Source organism: Henckelia pumila, unplaced genomic scaffold (assembly GCF_033568475.1).
Source record: "Henckelia pumila isolate YLH828 unplaced genomic scaffold, ASM3356847v2 CTG_270:::fragment_3, whole genome shotgun sequence".
Taxonomy (NCBI): Eukaryota; Viridiplantae; Streptophyta; class Magnoliopsida; order Lamiales; family Gesneriaceae; genus Henckelia; species Henckelia pumila.
This window is the reverse complement of record NW_027331790.1, coordinates 65911-78757: the sequence shown is the minus strand read 5'-3', so window position 1 is coordinate 78757 and position 12847 is coordinate 65911. Positions and strand designations below refer to the sequence as shown.

The 12847-nt window shown below is 34.2% G+C and overlaps 1 long non-coding RNA gene across 1 annotated transcript; it reads left to right on the top strand.

Annotated features, from left to right (window-relative positions):
* Nucleotides 1-8397: 8397 nt before the first annotated feature.
* LOC140870887 (uncharacterized) lies at nt 8398-10534 on the top strand. The gene is made up of 3 exons (XR_012147561.1): nt 8398-9086; nt 9436-9596; nt 10137-10534. It is a non-coding gene; the product is annotated as an uncharacterized lncRNA (long non-coding RNA).
* The last annotated feature ends 2313 nt before the right edge of the window (nt 10535-12847 follow it).

Below are 12847 nucleotides of genomic sequence, written 5' to 3'. Positions count from 1 at the left end.
CAGAGACAAGAAAGATCATGTGCTCTTATACCACTTGATATGATCGATTAAGGTTTAGAGGGGGTATGAATACATCACAAAAATTTATTCAACGAAAACTAGAATTGAATCTCCTCTTTCTTGGGTGTCGATGCTAATTGGAAAACAAATTTCATTCTGCGGAATAATGCCAACTAACAGATCTAAACACTAAGTATAAAAATGAAATGCTAGACTGAAAAAGATAGTAAACTGAAATGAAGAACACAAAAAAATGTTTTTGGATGTTCGGATAATTAAATACTCCTACGTCACCCCTTCTTCCTTGACAGGAAAGTTTCCATTAGAAGATTTTAAACTTTTCAACTCTTTGCAAAATCTCAATCCAAGACTAGGGCTTATACCACTGTCTATCTCAGAATTCCTAGTAACTCAACAATAAGACAGTCTTAGACCGGATCTATTACAAAGTGTTTACAACTTGATTAAACTAGCACAAAGTGACTCTTCAATGATCAGATAATTTCTTCGAATGTGTGCTTCGAGTTCTTGATCAGTTTTTTTAAGTATACTCTGAAAGCTTTGGTAGACTAATATAAGCGAGAAAGCAAGTTCGTGCAAGAGAGTCTTCAAAACTGATCTTGTTGCCTATTATAGGCTTTGTTGTCAACGATCATAAATATTTAAATAATATCCATTCCTCTCACGATTTTCCCGTTTCACTATTTGTATTGTCACATCAACATTCTCTGATGAAATAGTACAATTGTGCACGGATGCGATTGCAATGTATCAGTGTACGGAAAACTTTATCCAATGGAGTAGACTGACATCAACCGATTATTTTGAGAAAGTTGATAGAATGACTTCATCAAATGCTTCTGAGTGACGTGCTTCAGTCTGGCTAAGATTCGGTTTAGGTCATCATCACTTTGGGTGTGCAGTCTGGGTAGGTAAACTGTTTGGTCCATATAGCAGTTTGGGTCTGGAACAGTTTACTCATCCAGTTTTGGTTTGTCTTGTCCAGTTCAGTTTGATGATGCAGTTTGGCTTTGCATTTGACTAAAAATTCCGAAACTTAATTTCTCCAACAGCTTAACATAAATAACAATTGAGAAATTGTGTCATAAAAATTTCATTGTTAATAATTCGAAATACTGAATCATAAGAATCAAATTATTTCCAACATGTCTTCAGTCTCTTCAAGAGATTTCTTGTAATGCATTTAACGCATGATAAGTGCATTTTTTATGCATTATTTCGTGATATTTTTATGTTTATTTTGTGTGCATTCATATTATTTTTATGTGTTTTAGTGCATTTATGTGTATTTTAACTCTCCGGATTAATTTTGTAGGAAAATGGATTTTTGAAAAATAAATTACGGAGCAGCCTTGGTTAAAAATTTATTTTTAATTTTAGTGAGATCCAAATCCAATCTCCACCGTTCAAAATGAAGTTCAATATTTTTGAAGCTGCTGCCTAAATTTCAGCTCGATCTGACGGCTGAACTTGAGATATGATTTTTTCAAGAAAACTGTGCGCTGGAAAGAACACATACACGGACCCTGGCACAGACCTGGCATGGGGTCCGTGCACATCGCAAAATTTTCAGAATTGGGACAGAAAATTTCTCGCTCGAGCGCACCTTGAGCCTGCTCGAGCGAGAATTACAGACAGGAAAAAAAATAATACAAAAGATCTCTCGCTCGAGCGCACCTTGAGCCCGCTCGAGCGAGATGGCGTGCAGAATTTTTATTTTTGGAAACTCTTATTCGCGAAGGATGCAATATTTTGAAGATATGGGGCATATAAATAGGGTTTTTATCATCAGATAAAGGGTTCCAGACGTGTTCTATCATAGAAGAGAGGCGGCTACAGGCTTGGGAGAGAAGATTTCTCATTTCTTTCTTATTTTCTTCTTATTATTTTTAGTTCATGATTAAAAACTTTGTTTGAATCATGATTTCGTTTATGGAGTAGTTATTTCATTTCGATCAAGGCCACGTGATTGGGCCGGACAAATTTATGTAGAAAACTTGGATGTTTGTTTGGGATTGTACAGATTTGATTTGATTTTATTGATTGTCAGGTTTATATTTGTCCTGTGAATAGCATGATCAACTGTTTTCTTGCATGTTAATCGGTTTCAAGTTGACAGAAGAGGGATTGATTTTGATCATTCTGATAATTAACACATGGTAAAATCGACTAGAAATAGAATTCGGTTTCAGTGTGCGGTTTGGGTGTAAACTGAATTTTCACAAATATTTAATGCATTCAAATTTGATTAGAATTACGAAAGATTAATCCGTCAATATTTGAGTAGGTTTGATTGTTCTTAGATCTTTGAACAGGATAGGAGAATTCACGTGATCTAAGATTAAATCTAAATCCTAAATCGACTACTTGTTACATAATTTGTCTGTTATCTACGTCTGTCCTTGAACGAGTTTTTCTTATATTGAATTTAATCCAAAATTTCTGTTGCGTTTTTATTGAATCGAATTTTATTTTCAATTTAAGTTTTTAGTTTAAAATCTGAATTTTCATCGCTCTTATTGATTAGTCTAGATTAAGTAGGAATAATCATATTCTGGTACTCATTCAAATACAGTCCCTGTGGGTTCGACATCTAATTTTTATTCAATATCTATAACTTGACCTGGTGCACTTGCCAGTAAATTGTTAATCAAACCAATTTAAGCGGTCAAGTTTTTGGCGCCGTTGCCGGGTACTGTTTTTATATCAGAATTTTTATTTCACTTGAGATTAGACTTAATATTTATTTATTTTATTAATTAAATCTGAATTTTCTTCTTTTCTTGGTGATTTTTAGGTACTTTCTGATTGTTTATGCGTAGCACTCGACGCACAAAAGATCTCTTACCACTTGACTTGGAGATCGAGCGTACACTGAGCATAATTCAAAAAGCAAAGAGGAATCTTAATCTATTACTTGAATCAAAATCTGAGGAAGAGATGGCAAACGGAGTTGATAATCGTACAGTTCTTGATCTAATTATTCCGCTAGTTGAAGGTTACAGATCTAGCATAGTTCGCTCGGCTGTTGAGGCGAACACTTTCGAGCTGAATCCCTGTATTATTCAGATGATCCAGCTTCAGACACGTTTTGGGGGCACATCTATGAAAGACCCCTACGGTCATCTGGAGCGTTTTCTGTCAATCTGCGGCACGTTTACGTTCAATTGGCTAACCTCTGATGTAGTGAGACTGCGATTATTCCCATTTTCTCTACAGGAAGATGCACTTGAGTGGCTAGATGATCTGCCTGTGGGTTCCATCACTACTTGGACCCAACTTGTTTAAACTTTTTTGAAAAAGTATTTTCCTCCTACGAAGATGGCGAAGTTATTTTTTGACATTATCTCATTCAAGAAAAAGGATGGAGAATCTCTACATGCGGCAAGGACCAGATTTAAAAAGATGTTTAGGATGTGTTCTCAACATAATCTTACTCAGAGCCAACAGACTCAGACTTTCTTCAATGGGGCTTATCAGTCTGTTCGATCCATGTTGGATGCTGCTGCTAATGGAAAGCTTATTCAGGAAAACACCAGTAGATGCATGGGAGATCATTGGTAATATGGCAGAGAGTAATATTGGGTGGTTGGATGTGAAGAAGGAGAAGAAGGCTGGAGTTCTAGAGGTCGATGCTTTAATGACCCTAAATTCAAAGATTGACGCTCTAACCCACCAAGTGGCACTTATGAAAGTAGCGCCAATGACTCAAGTACAAGGGAATCTGCAAGAAGAACAACAATTGTTTGAAGTTGAAGCGGCTAATTTTGCAGAAAATCAAGGACGACAATCGTACAACTTCTACAACAACACCTACAATTAGAACTGGCAGAGTCAACCTAAGCAAGAGGTGCAGAAGCCGAGCTTTGAGGAGATAATGATGAAGTAGGTGGTTGGTAAAGAAGCTCGGCTACAGAATTAAGAAGCTATGCTGCAGAAGTTGTAGACTCAGATGGCTCAGAAAGAACCAACTGTCTACACGTCCTACTGGAGCTTTGCCGAGTAACACTGAATTAAATCCCAGAGGTGTAAATGCTATCATGGTCGTGACTCGAGCACAATATAAAAAACCTGAGCAGGCGGACGAAGAAAAACTATGGAAGGGCCGAAAAATTCAGATTCCAAGAAGGATGCACGTGCTGAAAATTCCTCCACGACAGGTAAGAAAGGTAAAACTTCAAAATTTGAAGTTAATGCTGATGTTGATATTTCTACTTTACCTTTCCCCCATAGAGCTAAGCAGTTATTGTTTGATTTTTAATTTAAAAAGTTTCTTGAAATTTTTAATAAACTGCATATTAACATACCTTTTGCAGAATTTTTAGCTCAGATTCCAAATTATGCCAAATTTTTGAAGGATTTATTGAGGAATAAAAAGCGTTGAACAACGTGACGCAGGTTGCAATTAATGAGGACTACTCGGCGGTGCTGCATAATAATCTTCCAACCAAATCTCACGATCCAGGGAGTTTCTCCATACCTTGTCATATTGGAAGTTTATCATTTGATAATGTGTTGTGTGATTTAGGATCGAGCATAAATTTGATGCCTCATGCACTTGCTAAGAAATTGGGTATATGCAACATTGAACCAGTAAATATTTCTCTTAAATTTGCTGATGGATCTATTAAATACCCAAGAGGAGTCGTGGAAAATGTTTTAATCAAGATAGACAAATTTAATTATCCTGTAGATTTTGTTATTCTTGACATAGATGAAAATTGTGAAGTTCACATGATTCTAGGACGTCCCTTTTTAGCCATGAGTCGAGCGTTAGTTGATGTTGAAAAGGGAAAATTGGTGTTAAGACGGAATGGAGAGCAAGTTGTGTTCCATATGTTTAAGTCAGCTAGCAAGGGCCCATATTTTAAGTCTAGTTTTGCTGTGAATTTTATTGGTATGATTCATGAAAATGTCTGTGCATATGTGCAGGGTAATATTCTGAAGGAATCGAGCCTATGAATTTTTTTGAGCAAAGCGGAACAAGAACAGGCTGCAAAATTCCTAAGAATTGTTCCAAAAGAGTGGAGGAACCACCTTGAATGTCGCCACTAAATAGAGGAATATAGTCGGGCTATAGACTATAAATTTAGCGTTGACTGGGAGGCAACCCAATGTTCTTTACCTTGCTTTTTAGTTTTTTTTGCGTAGTTTTATTTTTTATCTTTATTTGATTTTTGCTTCTTTCCCATGCCAGTTTTCCGTGAATGCCGATTCACCCAGTCTGCTATTGTCACCTCAAAAGATGTCGCTGCTAGAGTGTGAAGAGGAAGAGAACGATGGATCATGCACCGCATTAGACCAGGGGAGTTTTGTTCATGTTTTGCATTTTGTTCTTTGCATTTGTTCGTTGTTAATTGTTGTTGTGTTTGTGTTTCTAGAGCAATGAGGGCAATGCTTTGGATAAGTATGGGGGTGTTATTTAGTTTTGTTTCGTTCATCTTATGTTTTGCATTCATATGGTTTAGTTCTTTGCATTTAGTTCGTAATCATGCATATCATTATGTTTTGTGTTTGTGTTGTGTGAATAATTAGAATGATGAATGTTGGCCGATAATGATAAGTTGTGAATTTTTATTTTTTTTTAGATAATGTTGTTTTTGATTGAACATGAGAAGCTGTTGGTTAAATCGTGAATCATTTTAAGCATGCATGTTAGACTGGTGTAATGTAGCGAAGTAATTGATGAAGTTCGTGTTTGCTCATTGCACGACAATAGATGTTTGTTGATCATGATAGTGTCTTTGGATTCCTGATGATTTTATAACATTTCATGTATGATTTTGGATGCACCTAGAAAATTTTTGAAATATTTTGGTTGAAACTTATGTTAACTCCATCCGGGTTACGAGTAGGGGATTGAAATCCTAATCCCTTGTTTTTGACTAAGTATGCGAAGTCCATGGGGTTAAAATTTTGAAAATTTTAAAAATAACAATTTCATCCGGGCTTGGAAAATGATTGAAATTCTAATCATTTTTCCATAGCTAAGTTTGCGGGCTTAATGGGATTGTAGCTCCATTAGGGCTATAGACGGGGGGATTGAAATTCTAATCCTATCTTAATCATAGCTAAGTTTGCGAGTAATTATTGGGGCTTAAGAAGAACCGAGTGCAAAATCCGGAGGTGCGTAATTTATCTCAATAAAGTTGTGTTTTTGTTAGAAATTGTTGGGATGAAAGAGTGCTGGAGTGTGACACTTGCACTGATTTGTCATAGGTCGCTAAGCATTCTTAGGACAGATTCTTTTTAAATTGCATGAAACTTGAATGACATGGCACACACACACGTTTACGTTAAACTGACAGTGTATTGTGGTCAATCAGAAGTATTTGTGGTTTTTAGTTGTTGAAGTTGGAACTTATCTGAGGCTATGTTGTTCATGATTCATTCTTACTTATGTCGTTGTTTGCATATTATTTTTGCATGTCTTGCTCGAGGGCAAGCAAGAGTTAAGTATGGGGGTGTTGATGAGTGCATTTTGTATGCATTATTTCGTGATATTTTTATGTCTATTTTGTGTGCATTCATATTATTTTTATGTGTTTTAGTGCATGTGTGTGTATTTCACTCTCCGGGTTAATTTTGTAGAAAAATGGATTTTTGAAGAAAGAATTACAGAGCAACCTTGGTTAAAATTTCATTTTTAATTTTAGAGAGATCAAAATCCAATCTCCACCATTCAAAATGAAGTTCAATATTTTTGAAGCTGCTGTCTAAATTTCAGCTCGATCCGACGGCTAAAACTTGAGATATGATTTTTTCAAGAAAACTGCGCGCTGGAAAGAACACATACACGGACCCAGGCACGGACCTGGCACGGGGTCTGTGCACATCGCGAAATTTTCAGAATTGGGATAGAAAAATGCTCGCTCGAGCGCACGTGAGCCCGCTCGAGCAAGAATTACGGACAGGAAAAAAATAATACAGAAGATCTCTCGCTCGAGCGCACCTTGAGCCCGCTCGAGCAAGACGGCGTGCAGAATTTTTATTTTTGGAAACTCTTATTCGCGAAGGATGCAATCTTTTTAATATTTGGGGCGTATAAATAGGCTTTTTATCATCAGATGAAGGGTTTCAGACGTGTTCTATCATAGAAGAGAGGCGGCTAAAGGCTTGGGAGAGAAGATTTTTCTTTTTTTTTTCTTCTTTTCTTCTTATTATTTTTAGTTCATGATTAAAAACTTTGTTTGAATCATGATTTCGTTAATGGAGTAGTTCTTTCATTTCGATCAAGACCACGTGATTGGGCCGTACAAATTTATATAGAAAACTTGGATGTTTGTTTGGGATTTTAAATATTTGATTTTATTTTATTGATTGTCACATTTATATTTGTCTTGTGAATAGCCTGATTAACTGTTTGCTTGCATGTTAATCGACTCAAAGTCGACAGGGAGAGATTGATTTTGATCATTCTGATAATTAACACATGGTAAAGCCGACTAGAAATAGAATTCGGTTTCAGTGTGCGGTTTTGGTGTAAACTGAATTTTCACAAATATTTAATGCATTCAAATTTGATTAAAATTACGAAAGATTAATCCGTAAATATTTGAGTAGGTTTGATTGTTCTAGAAATAGACCTTTGAACAAGATAGGAGAATTCCTGTGATCTAAGATTAAATCTAAATCCTAAATCAACTACTTGTTACATAATTTGTTTGATACCTACATGTTTCCTTGATCGAGTTTTTCTTATATTGAATTTAATCTAAAATTTTTGCTGCATTTTTATTGAATCGAATTTTATTTTCAATTTAAGTTTTTAGTTTAAAATATGATTTTTCATCGCTCTTATTAATTAGTCTAGATTAAGTAGGAATAATCATATTCTGGTACTCATTCATATACCGTTCCCGTGGATTCGACATCTAATTTTTATTCACTATCTATAACTTGACCTGGTGCACTTGCCATTAGATTGTTAATCAAACCAATTTAAGCGGTCAATGCACAATCAATAACTTTTAACCCATAAAATTTGACTCAAAGCCAAAAAATAATAATAATTAGTTGAAATATTATTTATAATATTTGTTGCAGGCAACATATTACATCTCTAAAATATGACATTATATTTTCAAAATCTATGGTCTATTAGTTGATTGAAGACATTTGATAATTAATCAACTAAACCATTTTACTGATTGTATATTTTGGAAATGATTCTCAGTAAATATCTTCGCAATCATCAGGTTCCGTCGAGTCGTATATCCACGTTTATTATATTATTTTTTCATTCCAGAAAAAATTGGGATCCAGTCCCATTTTGAACTATTGATAGTCTCACGTGACACATGAGACGGGTCAACCTAATACAATTAAATTACCCGATTAATTATTATGTGAAACTCGGATCTTAGGTCAGACAAAATCAGCTCATTGTTCAATTCTCTACGCAAACAAAATCATAAATTCTTCTTTGATTTTTTCTTTAATTCTCACCCAATTCATATCCAATTTTCGGTGAGAAACTAGATTCTTCTTCAATTACCGCGGAACATCAATCCAATTTCTGAGAGAAAATCGATGCTTCTTCAATTCTGATCAGCTGGATTCAAATAACTACGATCGGAGAAGATTCATGGAACAACTGATGATACTTTCATCACATCAGAATCTGATTATGGTTTATCGTGTGTTTTCAGTTCCATTTTTCTATGATTAACTCTAGTTTGACATCCTTCTCTTTCGATATTTGACGATGGGACTTGGTTAATTCACATTTACTGGGAAATTTTTCGTTGCTCTCCAATATGGGGCATGCTATTATATTATTGGAGTCTTGCTATTTATCTTTTCGGTTTCTCCCTTGTTTTTGCTGTAATGGTTTGATGGTTGAACTACTTTAGTTTTAGTTGCTCTGGTTTTCTCTGATTTTACACATTTTTGCTCATATATATTATCGTGTGTGATACTGTAGAATGTAAATATTTGGGTTTGCTATTCATCTGTATTTTTGGTGGTGGGGGTAAATTGATGGCGAGAAATGGTGCCACCGAGGGAGTCAATGACGACAGTGGACCATCTTGATTCCCGACGAGTTTCTTCCGGCCATAAAGGTTTGCACATTAGATTTAATTTGTTTTTTGTGGATTTCTTGAAAACCAATTTAAAATGACTGATTTTGGAATTTCTAATCTGTTTTTGGTTTCGGGAACAAGATTTCCTTCAAAATAGCCATTTAGCATATCTTTTAGTTCAACATTCGAAATGGCACAAGTGTTTCAGATAGTGTGATTGGAACTTTTTTGAAGCTGGTAAATTTCATTCTTAGTATGGGTGCATAAAATTTATGTATTAGAGCTTTATATTGATTTAGATTGCAATGATCTGGTATGTCAGCTCTTATATTTTAATTTGGATGAGATTATGGCCTTCTTACAACTTTGTTGAATCATCGCATTGCAGTGATGAAGGACTTGATAATCACCTCATGGATATAAAAAGAGATTACGAACAACTAGAAGAAAGAAAAATAAGAGACGTTGCAGCCAGTGAAGAGGCAAAAGAAAAGAAAATGCTCTAGTGGAAGAAAAGTTGCGTCAAGAAAGGATTGAAGTTGAAAAGAGGTTCTTTCCATTTTTGTATCATTTAAATATTTTTTTTGTAAGCCTGATGCATGCTTAAACTCAAATATTTCTTTCTCTATTTTGACAACTACTCAGTTATATCTCAAATTTAGGCAATTCTTGAAAAAGTAATTCAATTGTATTGATAAAGTGAAGTGAATGTCACAGTCATTCATACATGTATTGTTTTTTTTTTCCACTGCTATCGTATCACTTAGTTCTTGTTTATATACCATAACATGAGAACAAAATTTTATTACATGATATTTATTTAGATATCATAACTTGGTATTGTCTCCCATATCTTATCATCATGTTATGTGTGCATCTACTCCAATAGCTTCCAACCATTGGAAAATTGCTCGGGAAAAGAAATTGTTGCTCAATCGTACGTACACAAAATTATGAAATTTGATGCCTTAGATTTAGCCAAAAAAATTGGTTGTAGCAAGGGTTATGTGCACATGTATCCATTCCATATCCACCATTTGTGTTTTGTCTTAACTAGCTGCTTTTTCTGGTATTTTTGAATCAATGCAGGCCAATCTTCAAGCCAAGAGAACTAAAATAGCTAAAGCTCTCGAAGAAGCTGAGAAACGAGCTGTAGAAAAGAATAAAAAACTGAGAAGCAAGCTGCTGAAACAGCTACTACCAAACATGTTGAAATATTAAGAGATGGTATTCACAATGTAGTAGATTCGAAGAAAACTTTTGTGTATTTAGTTATCTTAATTAATTAATTAATTAATAGGAATATAGAATTATATGTCTATGAGCATAATCTTAATGGTTTGGCCATTTTATAAACCCAAATTATCTAGGGTAACCGAAGAAATGGACATATCTAGCATCGAGGTCACTTGTGCATTTTTGAAAATTGTAGTTTGAACATTTTCCTTCTTGAAGTTTATTAGTATTTATCTGCTGCTTACTCTTAAGTTGTGTAAGTTGGTGAAGTTTTTACCGCTATGTATATTCAGTGTCGAATTCTCATGTGTAACTTGTAATTTTAGTTTCTAATTTTGTGAAAATTTAAAGATATTCTATTTGAGAAGTTACATAAAGTATAAGTTCAAAGGCATGAATATCACATGTCAAAAAATATGGTGGGTAAAAATTCACCACCAATCATATGAAAATAAAGTATTACATTTTTTGTCAAAAGTATTAGTTTTTATGTGAAAAGTATTACTTATAACATATGTTAATTTGACATTGAAAGTATTGCCCTGCGAAAGGTATTATTTTTTATGATAAAAGTATTAGCTTTTATGTAACATTTATTACTTCTAACGTATGTAAGTTTGACATAAAAAATATTAATTTTCTGTTAAAAGTATTATTTTTTATCAAAAATATAAGTTTTTATGTTAAAAGTATTATAACATTTGTGATTTAAAATAAAAAATATTAATTTTTTAGTAAAAACCATTGCTTTTTATATTAATATTATTAGTTTTAATGATAAAAATATTAGTTTTTATGTGAAAAATATTATCTAATTTATGCAAGTTTGACATAAAAAGTATTACTTTTTATGTAAAAATATTAATATTTTGACCAAAAGTATTAGTTTTTACATTAAAAACATTACTTATAATGTAAGGTCCAAAAAGTTCACTAATTTAATCACGATAAATTAATTTTACTATGTGAATTATTGAATGTTATTTAAAATATTTAATTATTATGTTTAATTATGTGATTTATGTTAATGCCTGAGAAATTTATGTGTTGTGATTATATTTTCAAAGTTTTCAGGTTTGGTATTTAGTTCTGGATCGAAGGGACGAGGCTATCCTTCGAAACAAGTTAAGAAAAATATTTTTATGCTTAAAATACAAAGTTGATGCAGTGTATTTTGTGGTAAAGAGAGTTGAATTTTTAAAAGATTTATTTGCAACTAATGGGCCAACTCTCAAACCCATTAGTCATAATTTAGTTAGGAGTCAAAATAATTTCATCATTTTTTCTTTTCAAAATTTCTGGATGCGGTTCTCCTTTCCTCTCTTTCTCTATTTCACGCTTCAAAAGCTGCATCAAGGCTAGTGCAAAATTTTTTCAAATTTATCGAGGCTAGATCGTTCTGCAGTACAGGTTAAATCCAAACAACCGAATCCAAACAAGTTTTCACTGTTTTGAAACCCATTCAAGAATATAGATATTTTCAAAGTAAAACCCCGGGTGATTAATTTGACGATCTATGCATGTTCTTTTGAAAAGCTTATGAATACGTTACTTGATTGTGATACGTGAAGCATTCCTGACGTGTTGGCTCAAGCTTATTGAGTATGAATGATTTGAGGAAAAAAAATCAGATTTTTGGGAAATGTTGAAGGAAAGTTTTTGATTCAAAAATCTTTTAAGTTGTTAGGTGTTTTAGTTAGAATTATTTGACGCTTTTATGGTGTTGAATTGGATTTTGATGGAAAAGTGTTCCAAAACATTGTAGGGTTTGAAAAAGTGCAGAAAAGAAGAAAAATGTTCAAAAATCAGCTGCGGCAGCACGCCCGCGCATGGGCTGTGCAGGCCTGCGTGCAGGCCGCACGCCCGTATTGCCAAGGACGAGTTCCCGCGCAGGACCTGCTGGTCCTGCACTCGGGCGGCTTGCCCCCGCTGCTGAAGCAGCGCGGCCGCGCATAGGGCTCGGGATTTCCCACACCATTTTACGTGTTTTGGATCCTAAAAATCATGTTATTGCTATTTTAATGTATTTTAATCATTTTTATGAATGTTTATGAAAAATTTTAAAGTTTAAAGGCCCGGGACAGATGAAATAACTCACGTGGATCAGTCAAGTTATGTATTGCATATTTATGTGACTTTCCCTTGAAAACTAATTCCTCATTAAATGTTTTGAAGTTTGTAAGTATTAGCATCACGAGAAGTTTTATAAACATCATTTTATGATGATATGAAATGATATGATAAAAATAATGCTATGGTACATGGAAAATACTTTGATGATTTATGTGCCTTGTGGTGATTACATGGGATATGCACTTTGGGACGAGCTCCGGAGCGGCTATCCAAACATGGCTCACGGGATGATTACACAGGGTATGCACTTCGGGATGAGCTCCGGAGCGGCTATCCAAAGAATGAAAGTTGCTGGAGTAATTCCATATGCTTGTTGTACAACAAAAAACTATGAATGACTCTTTATGACGGTTACCAAAATTCACATACGTCATCACCCTCAAATATTTTATGTTATGGTTACATCATTGATATGTTTGCATACAAGTTTA